The 22035-nt window shown below is 46.2% G+C and overlaps 1 protein-coding gene across 1 annotated transcript in view; it reads right to left on the bottom strand.

Annotated features, from left to right (window-relative positions):
• LOC140204434 (potassium channel subfamily K member 13-like) overlaps positions 1-22035 on the bottom strand; it is a 33331-nt gene that overhangs the window by 2245 nt on the left and 9051 nt on the right. The gene's annotated exons all lie outside the window — the stretch shown is intronic.

Here is a 22035-nt window from a genome sequence, read left to right on the forward strand (position 1 = left end):
TTTCTTTCTCTCTGGGCCTCCTGTTCCATGATCCTCTCATATCCCTTTTGCCAATCACCTGTCCAGCTCTTGTCTCCATTCCTCTCCCTCCTGTCTTCTCCTATCATTTTGGATCTCCCTCTCCCCCTCCCACTTTCAAATCTCTTACTAGCTCTTCCTTCAGCTAGTCCTGACGAAGGGTCTCGGCCCGAAACGTTGACTGTACCTCTTCCTAGAGGTGTTGCCTGGCCTGCTGCGCTCACCAGCAAATTTGATGTGTGTTGCTCAATATTCAAAGGCCTAGATAGAGTGGATATGGAGAGGATATTTCCTAAAGTGAGAGAGTCTCGGACCAGCGGGAACAGCCTCAGAATAAAAGACATCCCTTTAGAACAGAGATGAGGAGGAATTCCTTTTTTTTATCTATTATTTTAGCGACACACCACAAAATAGCACCTCCTAACCCTTCGAGCCACACCCCCAATTAATCCTTAGCCTAATCACCGATCAATTTACAATGACCAAATAACCAGCCCTGTATGTCTTTGGACTGTGGGAGGAAGCCAGAGGACCTGGAGAAACCCCCCTTGCACTCCGTGGGGAGGACATACAGAAACTCCTTACGGAGGACGCCGGGATTGAACTCTGAACGCTGGAATACCCCAAGCTGCAACAGCATCATGCTAATCACTGTACTATCGTGGCACCTTTAGCCAGAGGGCAGTGAATCTGTGGAATTCATTTTCACAGGCAGCTGTGGAAGCCAGGTCATTGGGTACATTTAAAGCAGAGGTTGATAGGTTCCTGATTATAAACAATAGACAATAAGTGCAGGAGTAGGCCATTCAGCCCTTTGAGCCAGCACCGCCATTCACTGTGATCATGGCTGATCATCCACTATCAGTATCCAGTTCCTGCCTTATCCCCATAACCTTTAATTCCGCTATCTTTAAGAGCTCTATCCATCTCTTTCTTGAAAGCATCCAGAGATTTGGCCTCCACAGCCTTCTGGGGCAGAGCATTCCATATATCCACCACTCTCTGGGTGAAAAAGTTTTTCCTCAACTCCATTCTAAATGGCCTACCCCTTATTCTTAAACTGTGGCCTCTGGTTCTGGACTCACCCATCAGCGGGAACATACTTCCTGCCTGCAGCGTGTCCAATCCCTTAATAATCTTATATGTTTCAATAAGATCCCCTCTCAACCTTCTAAATTCCAGAGTATACAAGCCCAGTCGCTCCAATCTTTCGACATATGACAGTCCCGCCATCCCGGGAATTAACCTTGTGAACCTACGCTGCACTCCCTCAATAGCAAGAATGTCCTTCCTCAAATTTGGAGACCAAAACTGCACACAGTACTCCAGGTGTGGTCTCACCAGGGCCCTGTACAGCTGCAGAAGGACCTCTTTGCTCTTATACTCAATTAGTAAGGGAGTCAAAGGTTACATGGTAAAGGCAGGAGAATGGGCTTGGGGGGGATAAAAAAATCAGCCATGAACGAATGGCGGAGCAGACTTGAAAGGATAAGTGGGCTAATTCTGCTCCTATTTCTTACGGTCACAATGGTCTTAAGAGACTGCGGAATCTGGGATCTGGAGCAACACACAAAATGCTGGCGGAACTCCTATTAATTGGAGATTGTTTCGCTCCGGTGAACCATTCTGAGCCAGCACTGAGCACCGAAATGGGTCCTTAAACCCAGAGCCCTCCCCACCGCTAACCATGTACTCCAGGAACATAGATGCAGGAGCCTGGAACAACGGAGAAGGGAAACAGTCCTTCAAAGTCAAGGTCAACGTTAAGCTTATTGTCAAGTACGTGTCTGCACCGGTGCAATGAAAAACAACTTGCAGTAACACTAGCATCATAAAAGCACACTTTCAGAATCAAAATCAGGTTTAATATCACTGGCATACGTCATGCAATTTGTTAACTTTGCAGAGAGTAGCATGAGTACTGAATTTCCTCCACTTGGGGATAATTTCTCTTACTGTGGACTGATGAACTCCCGGGTCTTCAGAAATGCTTTTGTAGCCTTTTCCAGCTTCATGCATCTCTACAATTCTTCTTCCAAGGTCCTCTGAAAGTTGTTTTGATCGAGGCATGGTGCACATAAAGCGATCTTTCTTTAAGAAGAGCAGGCTCTGTCAATAACCTGACTTTGTGTGTCATTTTTGTAGGGCTGGGCACCTCTACAACCCACACACTCAACCTCATCTCATTGTTTGGAACACCTGACTCCAAATAGCTTTTGTAGAAGGCATTACCCCAGAAGTTCACCGATGTCTTTGAACCTCGACTGTGAATGTTTAAACAGTGTACTCAGTATTCATGAGAAGAAGTATAATTGTTTGTGTGTTATTAGTTTAGGCAGATTGTGTTTGTCTATTATTGCGACTTAGATGAAAATCAGACCACATTTTATGAGTAATTAATGCAGAAAACCAGGTAATTGCAAAGGGTTCACAAACTTTTTCTTGTACCTGCAATAATAGTGAAGAAACTATGCATTACAGTAACTATATATTAAATAAGCAGTGCAAAAATAGAAATTAAAAAAGTAGTGAGTTATGTTCATTGGTTCAATGTCCATTCAGAAATCAGATGGCAGAGGGGAAGAAGCTGTTCCTGAATCGTTGAGTGTGTGCCTTCAGGCTCCTGTACCTCCTCCCTGATGGTAGCAATGAGAACAAGGCATGACCTGGGTGATGAGGGTCCTTAATGATGGACGATACCTTTTTGAGGAATTGATCCTTGAAGATGTCCTGGATACTACGGAGAGTTTACAACTCTCTGCAGCTTAATTCAATCCTGCGCAGTAGCTGCCTCTGCCCCCCACCCCCAGCCCCGCATAGCAGACAGTGACGCAGCCAGTCAAAATACTCTCCATGGTACATAGTTCATGAGAAAAATGTAGGTGAAACATATATTATGCATGATTTTTACTAATTAAAAATCACAATTAGAACAGCAAAAAGTCAATTTTAGTCCAAATTGATTAGAGTGGACATAAGACTGGTAACCTGCAGTATTGATTATGGGATTAGGGTTTTGCTGGTTGGGTCAAAAACGGCTGCTTTCCTTCAACCAGCCGGTACTTGAACCGACCGACAAAATCCAAATCCACTAATCAACACTGCAGTTCAGCAGCATTATGACCACTTTAATCACAATGGGGGTGCGGGGCTTTAGGCTTCTGTGACCCCGGTGAAAAGATGGCAAGGCCCGGATAGTGGGGATCTTTCAAGCCAGAGGCTTCACTGACGACGCACACAAGGTGCTAGAGGAACTCAAGAAGAATACGTTCCGTCTGCACGAGAGAGTCTGCAGATGCTGGAAGCCCAGAGCAACACACACAAAATGCTGGAAGAACTCAGCAGGTCAGGCCGCATCTATGGAAAAGAGTTAAACAGTCAACATTTCCGGCCAAGACCATTCATTAGGATTGAGAAGGAAGGGGGAGGATGTCAAGATAAAAAGGTGGGGAGGATGTCAAGATAAATAGGTTGGGAGGAGGGGAATGAAGCAAGCAGAAGTTACAAAACCTGGGCCTCTGTACCTCCCTCTGCAACTGGATCTTCAACTTCCTAACCAGAAGACGACAATCTGTGCGGAAATGGTGATAGCATCTCCTCCTCGCTGACGATCAACACTGGTGCACCTTAGGGGTGCTTAAACCACTGCTCTACTCTCTCTATACCCATGACTGTGTGGCTAGGCATAGCTCAAATACCATCTAAAAATTTACTGATGATACAACCATTGTTGGTAGAATCTCAGATGGTGAAGAGAGGGCGTACGGGAGCAAGATATACCAACTAGTGGAGTGGTGTCGCAGGAACAACCTTGCACTCAATGTCAGTAAGATGAAGGAGCTGATTGTGGACTTCAGGAAGGGCAAGACGAAGCAACACATACCAATCCTCATAGAGGGATCAGAGTGAGTAGTTTCAAATTCCCGGTCATCAAGATCTCTGAGGATCTAACCTGGTCTCAACATATCAATGCAGTTATAAAGAAGGCAAGACAGTGACTATACTTCATTAGGAGTTTGAAGAGATTTGGTATGTCAGCAAATACAATCAAAAATTTCTATAGATGTACCGTGGAGAGCATTCTGACAGGCTGCACCACTGTCTGGTAAGGTGGGGGGGGAGCTACTGCACAGGATCGAAAGAAGCTGCAGAGGGTTGTAAATTTGGTCAGCTCCATCTTGGGTACTAGCCTACAAAGTACCCAGGACACCTTCAAGGAGCGGTGTCTCAGAAAGGCAGCGTCCATTATTAAGGACCTCCAGCACCCAGGGCATGCCCTTTTCTCACTGTTACCATCAGGTAGGAGATACAGAAGCCTGAAGGCACACACTCAGCAATTTAGGAACAGCCTCTTCCCCTCTGCCATCCGATTCCTAAATGGACACTGAACCCTTGGACACTACCTCACTTTTTAATATGTATTATTTCTGTTTTGTGCACGATTTTTAATCTATTCAGAGAAAGGTTGAATAGGTTAGGACTTTATTCCCTGGAGCGTAGAAGAATGAGGGGAGATTTGATAGAGGTATATAAAATTATGATGGGTATAGATAGAGTGAATGCAAACAGGCTTTTTCCACTGAGGCTAGGGGAGAAAAAAACCAGAGGACATGGGTTAAGGGTGAGGGGGGAAAAGTTTAAAGGGAACATTAGAGGGGGGCTTCTTCACACAGAGAGTGGTGGGAGTATGGAATGAGCCGCCAGGCGAGGTGGTAAATGCGGGTTCTTTTGTAACATTTAACAATAAATTCGACAGATACATGGATGGGAGGTGTATGGAGGGATATGGTCCGTGTGCAGGTCAGTGGGACTAGGCAGAAAATGGTTCGGCACAGCCAAGAAGGGCCAAAAGGCCTGTTTCTGTGCTGTAGTTTGTATGGTTTCTATTCAATATATGTATACTAAAAATGATTTACTTATTTTCTTCCTTCTTCTATATTATGCATTGCACTGTACTGCTGCTACTAAGTTAACAAATTTCACGACACATGCTGGTGATAATAAACCTGATTCTGATTCTGAAATCAACACAACTAAGACACGGTCGTGGGAGGCTGAGGAACGGTTACAGGATTGCCTTGACTCAGTGGACTGGGCCGTGTTCATCTGAGGATCTGAATGACTACACCAGGGTCATTACAGACTTCATTAAAGCAGCTGTGGATGGGTGTGTCCCCACAAAATCATTCAGGGTTCCCCCCAGTCAGAAGCCCTGAATGAACAATGAAATCCGGAACCTGATCAGAGGCATTCAAGTCTGGAGATGAAGAATGCTGCAAGAGGTGCAGATAATGATCTCCGGAAAGCTACCTCTCGGGCGAAGTGGAGATTCTGGACTAGACTGGAAGCTACAAGGGATCCTTGACAGCCGCGGTCGTGTTTGAATACCATAGCCTCCCACGAAGCTAAATCTTGCAAAATAGTGGACAGCAAAGCTTCGCTTCCAGATGAGCTCAATGCCTTCCATGTTTGCTTTGACCACCAGAACAGGGAGGAATGATCATGCACCCCGATGTCTCCTGATGATCCTTTGGTCTCAGTACCTGAAGATGCCTTCAAGAGAGTGAATCCAAGGAAAGCAACTGGTCCATATGGAGTACCTGGCCGAGTACTGACCAACTGGCTCATGTATTCACAGATATCTTCAACCTCTCACTCTGGCAATGTGCGGTACCTAGGTTTCATTCGTACCGGTGCCCAAGAAGAACGTGGTAACCTGTCTAAATGACTATCGGCCAGTGGCATTTACATCCAGAGTGAAGAGGTGTTTTCAGAGGCTGGTGTTGAAGCACATCAGCTCCTGTCCGAATAGTGAGTTGGATCTGCTCCAATTCATCTACTGAAGCAACGGGTCTACAGCAGACGCTATCTCACCGGCTCTTCACTCAACCCTGGAACATCTGGACAGCAAAGATGCATACATTAGACCATAAGACAAAGGAGCAGAAGTCGGCCACTCGGCCCATCGAGTCTGTTCCACCATTTTATCATGAGCTGATCCATTCTCTCATTTAGTCCCACTCCCCCGCCTTCTCATCATAACCTTTGATGCCCTGGCTACTCAGATACCTATCAATCTCTGCCTTAAAATACACCCAATGACTTGGCCTCCACTGCTGCCCGTGGCAACAAATTCCATAGATTCACCACCCTCTGACTAAAAAAATTTCTTCGCATTTCTGTTCTGAATGGGCGCCCTTCAATCCTTAAGTCATGCCCTCTTGTACTAGACTCCCCCATCATGGGAAACAACTTTGCCACATCCACTCTGTCCATGCCTTTCAACATGGGAAATGTTTCTATGAGGTCTCCCCTCATTCTTCTAAACTCCAAGGAGTACAGTCCAAGAGCGGACAAACGTTGCTCATATGTTAACCCTCTCATTCCTGGAATCATTCTAGTGAATTCTCTGTACCCTCTCCAATGCTAGTTATTGACTACAACTGGCATTTAACACAGCATCCCCTCAAAACTAATCAGTAAATTGCAAGACCTGAGCCTCAATACCCCCTTGTGCAATTGGATCCTGGATTTCCTCACTTGTAGACCCCAGTCAGTTTGGATTGGCAAAAAGATCTCCTCCACAATCTCCATCAGCACAGGTGAACTGCAGGGATGTGTATTTAGTCCATCTGCTCTATTCGCTTTACACCATGACTGTGTGGCTAAGTACAGCTCCAAAACCATATACAAGTTTGCTGCTTACGCCACTGTTGTGGGCAGTATCAAAGGCAGTGTTGAATCAGCGTACAGGAGAGAAATTGAAGATTTGGCTAATATCAACAACCTCTCACTCAAAGTCAGTAAGACCAAGGAAATGATTATAGACTTCAGGAGAGGGAGACCAGAGGTCCATGAGCCAGTACTCATCGGAGGATCAGAGGTGGAGAGGGTTGGTAACTTTAAATTCCTGGGTCTCTCCATCTCAGAGAACCTGTCCTAGACCCATCATAGTCATAGTCATAGTCATACTTTATTGATCCCAGGGGAAATTGGTTTTCGTTACAGTTGCACCATAAATAATTAAATAGTAATAAAACCATAAATAGTAATATGTAAATTATGCCAGTAAATTATGAAATAAGTCCAGGACCAGCCTATTGGCTCAGGGTGTCTGACTCTCCAAGGGAGGAGTTGTAAAGTTTGATGGCCACAGGCAGGAATGACTTCCTATGACGCTCTGTGTTGCATCTCGGTGGAATGAGTCTCTGGCTGAATGTACTCCTGTGCCCAACCAGTACATTATGTAGTGGATGGGAGACATTGTCCAAGATGGCATGCAACTTGGACAGCATCCTCTTTTCAGACACCACCGTCAGAGAGTCCAGTTCCATCCCCACAACATCACTGGCCTTACGGATGAGTTTGTTGATTCTGTTGGTGTCTGCTACCCTCAGCCTGCTGCCCTAGCACACAACAGCAAACATGATCGCACTGGCCACCACAGACTCGTAGAACAAATATAATTCCAAGGAAAGCACAACAGCCCCTCTTCTTCCTCAGAAGTCTGTGGAGGTTTGGCATGTCATCAAAAACCTTGGCAAACTTCTATAGACGTGTGGTGCAAGGTGTGTTGACTGGCTGCATTACAGCCTGGTATGGGAGAACTAATGTCTTTATGAGTGGAAAATCCTACAAAAAGGTAGTGGATTCGGCCCAGTACACCACAGGTAAAACCCTTCCAACCATTGAGCACATCTACATGAAACAGTGCCACAGAAAAGCAGCATCCACTATCAAAGATCCCCACCACCCAGGCCATGCTCTTTTCTCACTGCTGCCATCAGGTAGAAGATACAAGAGCCTCAGGACTGGCACCACCAGGTTCAAGAACAGTCACTACCCCTCAACCATCAGGCTCTTGAACAAAAGGGAATAACTACACTCTTTTAAGGTCTCCATTATCTTGTTATTTCATGCTCGTTATTTATTGCTATTTATTTAAATCTACATGTGCACAGTTTGTTTACAGTTAACAGTTCCCAATGTTTACAGTTTACAGTTACTACTCTGTAGATTTGTTAAGTATCCCGACGGAAAACGAATCTCAGGGTTGTATATGCTGACATGTAAGTACTCTGATAAGTAAATTCTGCTTTGAACTTGAATTTGGATCCTGTTCAGACAGAAGGTCACACAGGCATTCAGACAACGTCATTCAATCCAAGGAATATTATTGAGCTGCTCAAGCATCCAGCTTGGAACAGGACAACAGTGTTCCTAATCTAATGGGATATTACTTACTGCCTGTTACACCACTGACAGTTTGAGCAGCAATGAAAGTCCTCCATCTCTATTTGTCCATACCATCGCACAGGGATATAGAAGGATTGTTCATTGCCGTTTCCAGAACAATTTTTTGACCAGTCAGAGTTATTAGGCCTGAGCTGAACTCCCGAACTTGGAGGATGGGTGGACTACTCTTAGTCTGGCCTCTACCCTTTGACCTGTTTGGCATGGGTGACCCCACCAAGAGCCAAAGCATAAAGTCCTGACTCCAGGAGGCATAGCTCTCCAGGTCATTGAGGCACGCAAGCCTCCAAACCCAACGACAAGGCTGTGGTCCTCTTGGAGGAATGGGAATATAAGGAGAACAAAATGGGATTAATGATAGGATTAGTAGGGATTGAGTCTAAGAGTAAGGTACATGCACAAATTGCTGAAGGAACCCACCAAGTCGGGCAGCATCTATGGACAGGAATAAACATTTGATGTTTTGAGTCAAGACCCTTCACCAGGACTGGAAAGTGAAGGGTCATAACCAAAATAAGAAGGTGAGGGGAGGAGGCAGGAATACAACCTGTCAGGTGATACATGATAGAGGGAAAGATGGGTGGGTGAAGTAAGAACACCACAACATCAAAATCTCTATCAAGACACCTGTCATCCCCCTTTGATCCAAAGAAAGAAGCCTTAGCTCATTCATCCTTTCCTCATAAAGCATGATGTCTAATCTCCTCTGCACCTTTTCTTAAGCTTCCACATCCTACCTATAAAGAGGTGACCACAATACTCCAAGTGTGGTCTAACCAGGGTTTTATAGAGCTGCAGCATTACCTCACGGCTCTTGAACTCAATCCCCCAACTAATCAACTGCCAAATGTTGAAAGGCTTAGACGGAGTGGATGTGAAGAGCTCATCGAGCACCTCCGCTTTGTAAGCCAGAACAGACAGGATCTCCCAGTAGCCACCCACTTCAACTCTGCTTCCCACTCCCATTCGGATATGTCCATACATGGCCTCCTCTACTGCCATGATGAGGCTAAACTCAGGTTGGAGGAGCAACACCTCATATACCGTCTAGGTAGTCTCCAGCCCCTTGGTATGAACATAGAATTCTCCAACTTCCGGTAATTTCCTCCCCCTCCCTTCCCCTATCTCTATTTCACTCTGCCCTCTCCCCCAGCTGCCTATCACCTCCCTCATGGTTCCACCTCCTTCTACTACCCATTGTGTTTTCCCCTATTCCTTCTTCACCTTTCCTGCCTATCACCTCCCTGCTTCCCCTCCACCACCCCTTTATCTTTCCCCTTACTGGTTTTTCACCTGGAACCTACCAGCCTTCTCCTTCCCACCCTCCCCCCACCTTCTTTATAGGGCCTCTGCCCCTTCCCTCTTCAGTCCTGACGAAGGGTTCCGGCCCGAAATGTTGACTGTTCGTTTCCACAGATGCTGCCCGACCTGCTGAGTTCCCCCACTGGGTTGTGAGTGTTGCTTTGACCCCAGCATCTGCAGCTTATTTTGTGTTTTGGACGTGAAGAGGATGTTTCCTTTGCTGGGGGAGTCTAGGACCAGAGGGTACAACCGCAGAGCAGAGGGATGTCCACTTAGGATAGAGATGAGGAAGAACTTCTTTAGCCAGAGGCGGGGGGTGGGGAGGGAGGGAATCTGTGGAATTCATTAACACAAGTGGCTGTGGAGGTCAGGTCACTGGGTGCATTTAAGGCAGAGGTTGATAGATTCTTGATTAGTCAGGACATGAATGGTTACGGGCAGAAGACAGGAGAATGGCGTTGAGAGGGAAACTGATCAGCTACAATGAAATGGCAGAGCAGACTCGATAGGCCAAATGCCTTGTGGTCTGATGAAAGACAACACGCCATATGCTTTCTTAGTAACCTTAATAATGCTTTCTTATCAACTTGCACGGCAAGTTTGAGAGACCTATTGACATGGAGCCCAATACCCACCTGTTCCTCCACACTGCTAAAGATCCTGCCCTTAACTTTGACTTTCTGAAGTGTATAACTTCACACTTTTCCAGATTAAACACTCTGTCACTCAGCAGGTCAAGCAGCATCAATAGAAAAGTCAACTCAAGTTTAGCGTCACTTAACTATATACACTTATATAATGTATATAACCATATACGTGTCAACCACAGTAATACATGGTGCACACAAAAGAGTAAACAGTCAACGTTTCGGGCCGAGACCCTTCATCAGGACTGGAGAAACAGGATGAGAAGTTAGAGTAAGAAGGTGAGAGGAGGGGAGGAAGAAGTACAAGGTGGTAGGTGATAGGTGAAACTGGGAGAGGGGGAGGGGTGAAGTAAAGAGCTGGGAAGTCAATGGGTGAAAGAGATAAGGCGCTGGAGAAGAGGAAATCTGAAGGGAGAGGAAGGGAGGCCATGGAAGAAAGGGAAGAGGGAGGAGCATCAGAGGGAAGTGATGGGGAGATAAGGTGAGAGAGGAAAATGGGAATGGGGAAAGGTGATGGCAGAGGGGCAATTACTGGAAGTTCAAGTAATAGGGTTGATGATGGTGCGGGAGACAATGGCTCGGTGCTCTTTAGTGGGGACCTATTCGAGGGGTAAGCGAGAGGTGTCCGAGGGTTGTCGCCTGGCCTCAGCAAGGTAGAGGTCAGTCCGCCAGACTACAACAGCAAGTTTGATGGCGAGGTCCGGATTAGTGCAGAGAGAGTGGAGAGCAGTGTGTTCGGAAGGAGAGAGGCTAGATTTGGAGAGCGGGTTTCCGGCATCTGCAGATTTTCTCTCATTTGTGTCTCTCTGTCACTTCTCAGAACAACTCTGCATCCGATCAATGTCTTATTGTAACCGAGAGCAGCTTTCTACACTATCCACAATACCACCAACATTCATGTCATCTGCAGGCTTAGTAATGCATTCTTCCATTTCCTCATCTAAGCCATTAATAAAAGTCACAAAGAGCAGAACAGGTCCATGCAGAACACCATTAGACACAGACGTCCAGGCAGAATACACACCATCTACATGAGAAATTCTGCCAGCACTGGAAATCCAAGGCAACACACCTAAAACGCTAGAGGAACTCAGCAGGTCAGGCAGCATCTATGGAAATGAATAGACAGTCGACATATTGGGTCAAGACCCTTCCTTCGGACTGGAAAGGAAGGGAGGAAGATGCCAGAATGAAAGAGCAGTGAATTATGCATCAATAATAAAGAACTTCAGTTCCCAGTGGGCAATGTGGGTGATTCAACCATCGGGGCATGATGGGATACAGCAAGAAGACAGGAGATTGGGGCTGAGAGGAAAATTGAATCAGCCATGATGAAATGGCTAAATGTCCCAAATCTACTCCTATATCTTATGGTCTAATCAGAAGTTTCAATAGTGACCCGGTCACGTGTGCTCAGCATTGAGGTGGAGCAGTTCAGAATAAAAGGTTAAGCATATAACCATATAACAATTACAGCACGGAAACAGGCCATCTCAGCCCTTCTAGTCTGTGCTGAACTCTTACTCTCACCTAGTCCCACCGACCTGCACTCAGCCTATAACCCTCCATTCCTTTCCTGTCCATATATCTATCCAATTTAACTTCAAACGACAACGTCGAACCTGCCTCAACCACTTCTGCTGGAAGCTCGTTCCACACAGCTAACACTCACTGAGTAAAGAAGTTGTCCCTCATGTTACCCCTAAACTTCTGCCCTTTAACTCTCAACTCACGTCCTCTTGTTTGAATCTCCCCCACTCTCAATGGTAAAAGCCTATCCACGTCAACCCTATCTATCCCCCTCATAATTTTAAATACCTCTATCAAGTCCCCCCGCAACCTTCTATGCTCCAAAGAATAAAGACCTAAAATGTTCTAGCGTTTACCCACGCCAAGTTTGTCTTTATTATTAAGAACAAACTTAACGGGCACGGGGAAGGGATGGAGGCTAGCTAGAAGGTGACAGGTGAAGAAGTCAGGTGGGTGGGAAAGGTAAAGGGTTGGAGAGGAAGGAATCTGATAGAAGAAGAGAGTGGGCCACAGGAGAAAAGGAAGGAAGAGAGGACTCAGGGGGCAGATGAGAAGAGGTAAGAGTCCAGAGTGGCAATAGAAGAGGAGAGGAGGGGAGGGAAACCTTTTTACCCAAAGGAGAAATCGATATTCCTTCCATCAGGTTGGAGGCTACCCAGACAGAATATGAGGTGTTGCTCCTCCATCTTCCATCCTCCATCTGCTACCACCCTCTTCCTTCCGTGGGCGAGCCAATCCATGCAGCCAGATTTCCCTGGGTCCCTTCCCTCCTGACTTTCTGAATGAGTCTACCATGACAATAGACAATAGACAATAGAAGCAGGAGTAGGCCATTCGGCCCTTCGAGCCAGCACCGCCATTCACTGTCATCATGGCTTATCATCCACTATCAGTATCCAGTTCCTGCCTTATCCCCATAACCTTTGACTCCGCTATCTTTAAGAGCTCTATCCATCTCTTTCTTGAAAGCATCCAGAGACTTGGCCTCCACAGCCTTCTGGGGCAGGGCATTCCATATATCCACCACTCTCTGGGTGAAAAAGTTTTTCCTCAACTCCGTTCTAAATGGCCTACCCCTTATTCTTAAACTGTGGCCTCTGGTTCTGGACTCGCCCATCAGCAGGAACATACTTCCTGCCTGCAGCGTGTCCAATCCCTTAATCGCTCCGATCTTTCGACATATGACAGCCTCGCCATCCCGGGAATTAACCTTGTGAACCTACGCTGCACTCCCTCAATAGCAAGAATGTCCTTCCTCAAATTTGGAGACCAAAACTGCAGACAGTACTCCAGGTGTGGTCTCATCAGGGCCCTGTACAGCTGCAGAAGGACCTCTTTGCTCTTATTCTCAAGTCCCCTTGTTATGAAGGCCAGTATGCCATTAGCTTTCTTCACTGCCTGCTGTACTTGCATGCTTGCTTTCAGTGACTGATGTACAAGAACACCTAGATCTCGTTGTGCTTCCCCATTGTGCATGAGGAACCTTGTTGAACGGCATCACCATTTACATCACGCCCACAGATCTGCCTTCATCAACTCGCTTTGTCTCTTCCTCGAAGACGTCAATCAGCCTCGTGACAGACACAGATACACACTGACTATTCTTAATCACACTACACTTCTCCAACCGCTCGCAAGTCCTATCTCTAAGAATCCTCCCCAATACTCTGCCCATCGCTGAAGTAACACTCACTGGCCTATAATTCCCAGGATTATCCCTATTAGCTTTCTTGGACAAAGGAATAACATTTGATTTACTTTTTATCCCTTACTCACTCTTCCTTCAGTTAGTCCTGACGAAGGGTCTTGGCCTGAAACGTCGACTGCACCTCTTCCTGGAGATGCTGCCTGGCCTGCTGCGTTCACCAGCAACTTTTATGTGTGTTGCAAACAACAGGAATTCTGCAGATGCTGGAAATTCAAGCAACACACATCAAAGTTGCTGGTGAACGCAGCAGGCCAGGCAGCATCTGTAGGAAGAGGTGCAGTCGACGTTTCAGGCCGAGACCCTTCGTCAGGATGTGTGTTGCTTGAATTTCCAGCATCTGCAGAATTCCTGTTGTTTGATTTACTTTTTAGCTGGTTTGGCACGACATTTTTGGCCAAAAGGCCTGTTCTTGTGCTATATTTCTCTATGTCCTTCTGAGAGCATTTTCCCCATGGATAAAAATAATCAGAATCAGTTTTAATATCACTGGCATATGTTGTGAAATTTGTTAACTTTGAGGCCTAGAGTGGTGCTAGAAAGTTTGTGTCCCTGTAAAATTTTCTCTATTTCTCCATAAATATGACCTAAAATGTGTTCAGATCTTAACGCAAGTCCTAAAACTTAATAAAGAGGACCCAGTTAAATAAATAACACAAAAAAACATTATACTTGTTCATCTATTTATTGAGAAAAATTATCCAATATTACATGTATTTGTTGGAAAAAGTAGGTGAACCTTTGCTTTCACTAGCTGGTGTGACTCCTTGTACAACAATAACTTCATCCAAACAGTTCCGGTAACTGTTGATCAATCCTGCAGTCGGCTTGGAGGAATTTTAGACCATTCCTCGGTTCATCAATATTTCTGGAATACCGTGCATGAACAGCCCTCTTAAGGTCATGGGTTAAGATCTAGATTCTTTCTTGGCCATCCCAAAAAAACAAATTTTCTTCCTTCTAAACCATTCTGTTGTTGAGTTACTCTTGTGTTTCGGATCACTGTCTCGCTGCATCATCCAACTTCTATTAAGCTTCAGGTGACAGACTGCTACCCTGGCATTCTCCTGTAAAATGTCTTGATAAAATGTTGAATTCATTGTTCCCTCAATGACTGCAAGGTATCCAGGCCCTAAGGCAGGAAAGCAGCCCCAAGCTATGCTTCACAGTTGGGAAAAACAGGTAATTGTAAAGGATTCACAAACTTTTTCTTGCAACTGTAATAATAGAGAAAAAACTGTGCATTACAGTAAATATATAATATATATAATAGTTAAATTAATGTATGGGCACGTGGCCAAGTGGTTAAGGCATTGGACTAGCTACCCAAACGTCGTGAGTTCGAGCCCCAGCCGAGGCAACATGTTGTGTCCTTGAGCAAGGCACTTAATCACACATTGCTCTGCGACGACACTGGTGCCAAGCTGTATGGGTCCTAATGCCCTTCCCTTGGACAACATCGGTGTCGTGGAGAGGGGAGACTTGCAGCATGGGCAACTGCTGGTCTTCCGTACAACCTTGCCCAGGCCTGCGCCCTGGAGAGTGAAGGCTTTCCAGGCGCAGATCCATGGTCTCGCGCAAGACTAACGGATGACTTTAAGGTTAAATTAAATAAGTAGTGCAAAAATAGAAATAAAAAAGTAGTGAGGTTGTGTTCATGGGTTCTAAATCTCATTCAGAAATCGGAAGGCAGAGGGGAAGAAGCTGTTCCTGAGTCATTGAGTGTGAGATTTCGGGCTGCTGTACCTCCTTCCTGATGGCAGCCATGAGAAGAGGGATGTCCTGTTGGGGGTCCTTAATGATGGACGTCATTCTTTTGAGGTATCGCTCCTTGAAGATGTCCTGGATACTACGGAGGCTGGCACCCATGATGGAGTTGACTGAGTTTACAAATCTCTGCAGCTCCCTTCGATCCTGTGCAGTTACCCACTCCACCACCACCCCCCCATACACTCCACCACCCCCCACACCAGATGGTGATGTTCGATAGAACCTTCCGGTTTGCAGCACTATCTATTGACTTGTTGGAGCTCCTCGCCCCGTGGTACTTGGATATCACAAACACATTTTAATCTCCATCTGCTTCTGAAGTGTCATTTGATTATTATCACAGAATATTTTATGGTTTGTTGAAAAGCATAAAAGTTAATTATTCCCTTTTGTTATATACACAGGGTTGCGATAGGCAATAAAACCTAATCCCGTCCAGTATTCTAGACTAGCAGTAACAGTCTGAACGACTGAGTACAGACGGGTAACTGCCATGCTTTGTCACCTACTGAGGTACAGATGTGAGACTTGGTCTGAGTTAGAACTATATATAGGGAAGTACAGCACAGAAACAGGCCCTTCAGCCCATCTACTCCATGCTGAAACCATTTAAACTGTCTACTCTCATGGACCTGCACCAGGACCATAGCCCTCCATACCCCTACCATCTACATACCTATCCAAACTGCGCTTAAATGCTGAAATCGAGCTCTTGTGCTGGCAGTTCGTTCCACACTCTCACCACCCCCTGAGTGAAGAAGTTTCCCCTCATGTTCCCCTTAAACTTTTCACCTTTCACCCTTAACCCATGACCTCTGGTTGTAGTCCCACCCAACCTCAGTGGAAAAAGCCTGCTTGCATTTACCCTATCCAAACCCCTCATAATTTTGTGTCCCTCTATCAAATCTCCTCTCAATCTTCTACATGCCAAAGAATAAAGTCCTAACCTATTCAATCTTCCTTTATAACTCAGGTCCTCCAATCACGGCAACATTCTTGAAAATTTTCTCTGTACTCTTTCAACCTTACTTACATTTTTTCCTGTAGACCAAAACTGCACACAATAATATTAGGACAAATTAGGCCTCACTAACATTTTATATGCAACTTCAACATAACATCCCATCTCCTGTACTCAGTATTTTGATTTATGAAGGCCAATGTGTCAAAAACATGATCTCTCCCCTGTCTCCATTTCTAAGTTCCCCATTTGGGCTTCCCTCTTATCTCTTCTCTTCTCATCTGCCTATCAACTCCCTCTGGTTCCTCTCCTCCTTCCCTTTCTCCCATGGTCCACTCTCTTCTCCTATTAGATTCCTCCTTCTTCAATCCTTTACCTTTCACACCTATCACCTCTCAGCGTTCACTTCATCCCCCCCTCCCCTACGTACCTATCTCCCCCCCGTCACTTGGTTTCACCTATCACCTTCCAGCTTGCACTCTTTCACCTCTTCACCTTCTCCCAACTTCTTATTCCCACCCCCTTCCTTTCCAGTCCTGAAGAAGGGTTTCAGCACAAAGCAAGCTCTCTCTTTATTCTTCTCCTCCAGCACTTTGTGTGTGTTGCTCTGCTGAATCTCTTGTGATCTCCATGTCCCAGAGCCACTCGTCTCCATCCAGTGGTTGTGGAAACATTTCAATGTTGAAGATAAAGTGAAGCTGAGCGAAGTTATCTTCTTCATTTCCAGAGCCTGATGGTTGAGGGGCGAGAACTGTTCCTGAACCTGGCAGTATAAGTCCCTCTCGAGTTCAGGTGTAAACCATCCCTTTTGTACAGAGTCAAGATTCAAGTACATTTTTAGATTTAGATTAGATTATGAGGACACTCAGTCCTCTTTCTATTGTCATTTAGAAATGCATACGTGCATTAAGAAATGATACAATGTTTCTCCAGAGTGATATCACAGAAAACAGGACAAACCAAAGACTAACACTGACAAAACCACATAATTATAACATATAGTTACACCCATGCAAAGCAATACCACAATTTGATGAAGAACAAACCAGGGGCACGGTAAAAATAGTCTCAAAGTCCTGAGTCGATCGACTCCCGAGTCCCCGATAGCGGCGGCAAAAGGGAGAAACTCCCTGCCATAAACCTCTAGGCACCGTCAACTTGCCGATGCCTTCGAAGCAGCCGACCACAGCCGACCCTGAGTCCATCCGTCCGAAAACTCCGAGTTTCCGACCAGCCCCTCTGATACAGCCTCCCGAGCGCCATCCTCTGCCAAGCGCCTTCGACCTCGTCCTGGCCGCTGAAACAAGCAAAGCCGAGGATTTCGGGGCCTTCAGCTCCAGAGATTCCGGTTACCACACAGTAGCAGCGGCAGCCAAGCGGGCATTTCAGAAGTTTTCCAGATGTTCCTCCGTCTCCATCAAATCAGAATTGTGCACGGTCCCCTACTTGACAGATTACAGACATCACCGAAGTGCCGCGCGTGTTGCCGTCGCGCCGCCATCTTCTCCTCATCATTTATTATCAAAGAATGTATAAATTATACAACCGTGAGGTTTGCTTGCTCACAGGTAACTGCAAAGCAAGGAACTCGAAAGAACCCGTATTAAAGAATAAAAACAAAAATAAAAGACCAACACCCGATGCACAAGAGAAAGAAAAAGCAAATCACGTAAACAGTTAAAGCGAGCAACAGCATTCCGAACCAAAATTGCGTCCTCAGATTTGAACCCCAGAGTAGCCTGGAGTAGGCCCAAAGCCTCAATTATTCATTCATCACATTAGCAGGGACAGAGCACAGCAGCTGGGACAGTCTTCATCGTCTCAGCGCCGCGGAGATAACCGTCACGGAGAACGAGCCAAATCGGCTCTTGCTCTGGATCCCAACACGCGGTCTTTTCAGTCCATCTGAGCTCGTGTTTAAATTGACCAAACAATGAAACAGCGAACGGCTCGTGTGCTCTGGAGAGAGAGGAGTGAAGATCGCAGGGAGCGAGTGAAATTGGCTCTCGCCTCCAATCTGGGCTGGTGTTTAAATTGCTCATAACTTCCCCAGAAGAGATCCCAGTCATCCACACATCTGGGCCCCTGGCCCCTGCATCTATTCTTCACCAACATATCATCCTATTCTAAACCTCACTGGTGTGTGGCAGGCAATAATCCAGGGATTACTACCGTTGAGATCCTGCTCTTCAACTTCCTTCCTAGACCCTAGATCTCTCTTCAGGACCTCATCTCTTTTCCAATATGTGTCACAACCTCTGACTACTCAGCCTCCCCATTAAGAAACCAATCTGAGACATCTCTGCCCCTGGCACCTGGAAGACAACATACCATCTGTGAGTCTTTCTCTCGTCCACAAAACCTCTATTCCCCTGACTCCTTATCACAACCGCTCTTCTCCACCTTCCTTCTGAGCCACAGAGCCAGACTCGGTGCCAGGGACCTGGTTGCTGTGGCTTTCCCCCAGGAGGTCATCCCTCCCAATGGTATCAAAAGTAGTACACCTGTTACTGAGAGGAACGGCCACAGGGATACTTTGCACTGGCTGGCTATTCCCTTTCCCTCTCCTGACAGTCAGCCACCTGCTCACCTTCTCCAACTTAGGGGTGGCCACAACCCTGAAGCTCCAGTCTATCACCTCCTCACTCTGCAGAATAATCTACAGGTCATCCAGCTCCAGCTCCCTAATGTGGTCTGTAAGGAACGTTAAAATGAATTTCCAATGTCTCAGTCTACCTCAAAGTGACCCTTACTTTTTATTTTGCTACTTGCACTGCACTCTCTTTAAACGTAAAACTATGTTCTGCATTTTTTTATATATCTTTTGCACTGCTACAATGTATGCAATGATCTGAGTGGATGGCAAACAAACCCTTTTCACTGGATCTTGGTACAGGTGACAATAATGAAACCAATTATACTCACAGTCAGTCTCTCTCTCACACACACACTCTCTCTCACACACGCACACTCTCTCTCACACACACACTCTCTCTCAACACACCCACCGTCTCTCCCTCACGTACATTATCTCTCTCTCTCCATCACGTGCACGCACACACACACACACACACACTCTCTCTCTCTCTCTCATTCTCCCTCTGATATGCACTCTATCTCCCTCCCTAAACACAAATTAATCTGCAGATGCTGGGGTCAAAGCAACACTCACAGCACGCTGGAGGAACTCAGCAGGTCGGGCAGCATCCGTGGAAAAGATTGGTCGACATTTCAGTCCTGACGAAGGGTTCCAGCCCAAAACGTCGACTGATCTTTTCCACGGATGCTGCCCGACCTGCTGAGTTCCTCCAGCGTGTTGTGAGTGTTCCTATCTCCCTCCCTTACGTGAACCCTCTCCCTCTCTCTCACACTCTCCCTCTGCCTCACACAAGCACCCATTCTCTCTCTCCCTCACACACTCTCGCACTCCCTCACACACACATTCCCTCTCTCTCTCACATACACACACACTCTCTCTCCTTTACACACATTCTGTCTCCCTCACGCACCCATGCACTCCCTTTCTCTTATGCGCGCAGGCTCTTTCACACATGCACACACTCCCTCTCTCTCAGGCATATACAAATTCTCTACCCCTCATGCATATATTCTCCCTCCATCACACACACACTCTCTCTCGCACGCACTCTCTCTCTCTCTCACACACACACACACACACACACAAACACACACACACACACACATACTCTCCCTCTCTCTTTCACATGTGCACCCGCTCCCTCTCTCTCAGGCACACACACACTCTCTCCCTCACACACACTCCCTCCCTCCCTCACACTCTCTCTCTCCCTCACACACTCTCTCTTGCACACACTCTCTCTCTCTCTCTCTCGCACACACACTCTCTCTCTCTCGCACACACACTCTCTCTCACACACACACTCTCTCTCTCACACACACTCTCTCTCTCACACACACTCTCTCTCACACACACACACTCTCTCTCACACACACACTCTCTCTCTCACACACACTCTCTCCCTCACACACACTCTCTCCCTCACACACTCACTCTCTCACACACTCACTCTCTCACACACTCTCTCTCTCACACACTCTCTCTCTCACACACACTCTCTCTCTCGCACACACTCTCTCTCTCGCACACTCTCTCTCCCTCACACACATTCTCTCTCACACACATTCTCTCTCACACACACACTCTCTCTCACACACACACTCTCTCTCTCTCACACACACACTCTCTCTCTCTCTCTCACTCACACACATACTCAGCCTCTCTCTCTCTCATACACAGTCTCTCTTTCACACACACACCAACATCGTGGCACTTGCACAGAATACTTAACAGAGCTAAATCTCTCAATGAGTTTCACAAAACCCTAACCAAAGTAATAAGGAAGTATCTGAATCCTTTGTCAGAGAGATACATTTCACAGGGCTGGTTATAGGAAAGCAGCGATTACTGGCGATTACCGCATGGCTACCATTGGTAAAATAATTAAGATCACACATAAACATGAGACCAGAACTGGAGCGGGGAAGACAGGGATGTAGTTCAAGCAATACAGCGACAAGGAGGGAAAAGTGCATGGAGTTTATTAAAGACCAGGACTTCACCTGCCCTCTTCCTCTTTAGCCAAGCCTTTCATACCACAAACTTAACACTTTGAAAACCCAACCCCTACACATACCATCCATGGGTAACGTTGGTTTATACTAACTAAACTTTCATGCTGAGGAGTTTCAAACGTATTTCAAAAGCCTGGTCTATCTGAGCTTAGAGCATTAGCAGAACACAGTGTTTTTCTGTCTGGTGGCCAGAACAATGTGTGTTCATCTTTCGCTCACGCACGATCAGTGGTGACTTGATTAGATGCAGGCGTGGAGCCTGGTGTGGTCTTCTACTGCTGTAGCCCAGCCACTTCAAAGCTCGACGTGTTGTGCATTCAGAGATGCTGTTCTGCACACCACTACACGAGTTCCTGTCTCCTTCCTGTCAGTTTGAACCAGCCTTGCCATTCTCCTCTGACCTCATCATTAACAAGGTGTTTTTGCCCACAGAACTGCCACTCGCTGGATGTTTTTTTTATGCACCATTCCCTGTAAATTCTATAGACTTTTATAATAAGATCATAAGACCATATGATATAGGAGCAGAATTAGGCCATTTGGCCCTTCGACTCTGCTCCACCATTTCATCATGGCTGATCCATTCCCCTCCCAACCTCATTCTCCCACCCATAACATAGAAACATAGAAACAGAAAATAGGTGCAGGAGTAGGCCATTCGGCCCTTCCAGCCTGCACCGCCATTCAGTATGAACATGGCTGATCATCCAACTCAGAACCCTGCACCAGCCTTCCCTCCATACCCCCTGATCCCTTTAGCCACAAGGCCCATATCTAACTCCCTCTTAATTATAGCCAATGAACTGGCCTCAACTGTTTCCTGTGACAGAGAATTCCACAGATTCACTACTCTCTCTGTGAAGAAGTTTTTCCTAATCTCGGCCCTAAAAGCTTCCCCTTTATCCTCAAACTGTGACCCCTCGTTCTGGACTTCCCCAACATCAGGAACAATCTTCCTTCATCTAGCCTGTCCAATCCCTTTAGGATTTCATACGTTTCAATAAGATCCCCCCTCAATCTTCTAAATTCCAACGAGTATAAGCCTAGACGATCCAGTCTTTCATCATATGAAAGTCCTGCCATCCCAGGAATCAATCTGGTGAACCTTCTTTGTACCCCCTCTATGGCAAGGATGTCTTTCCTCAGATTAGGGCGCCAAAACTGCACACAATACTCCAGGTGTGGTCTCACCAAGGCCTTGTACAACTGCAGTAGTACCTCCCTGCTCCTGTACT

Source organism: Mobula birostris, chromosome 10 (assembly GCF_030028105.1).
Source record: "Mobula birostris isolate sMobBir1 chromosome 10, sMobBir1.hap1, whole genome shotgun sequence".
Taxonomy (NCBI): domain Eukaryota; kingdom Metazoa; phylum Chordata; class Chondrichthyes; order Myliobatiformes; family Myliobatidae; genus Mobula; species Mobula birostris.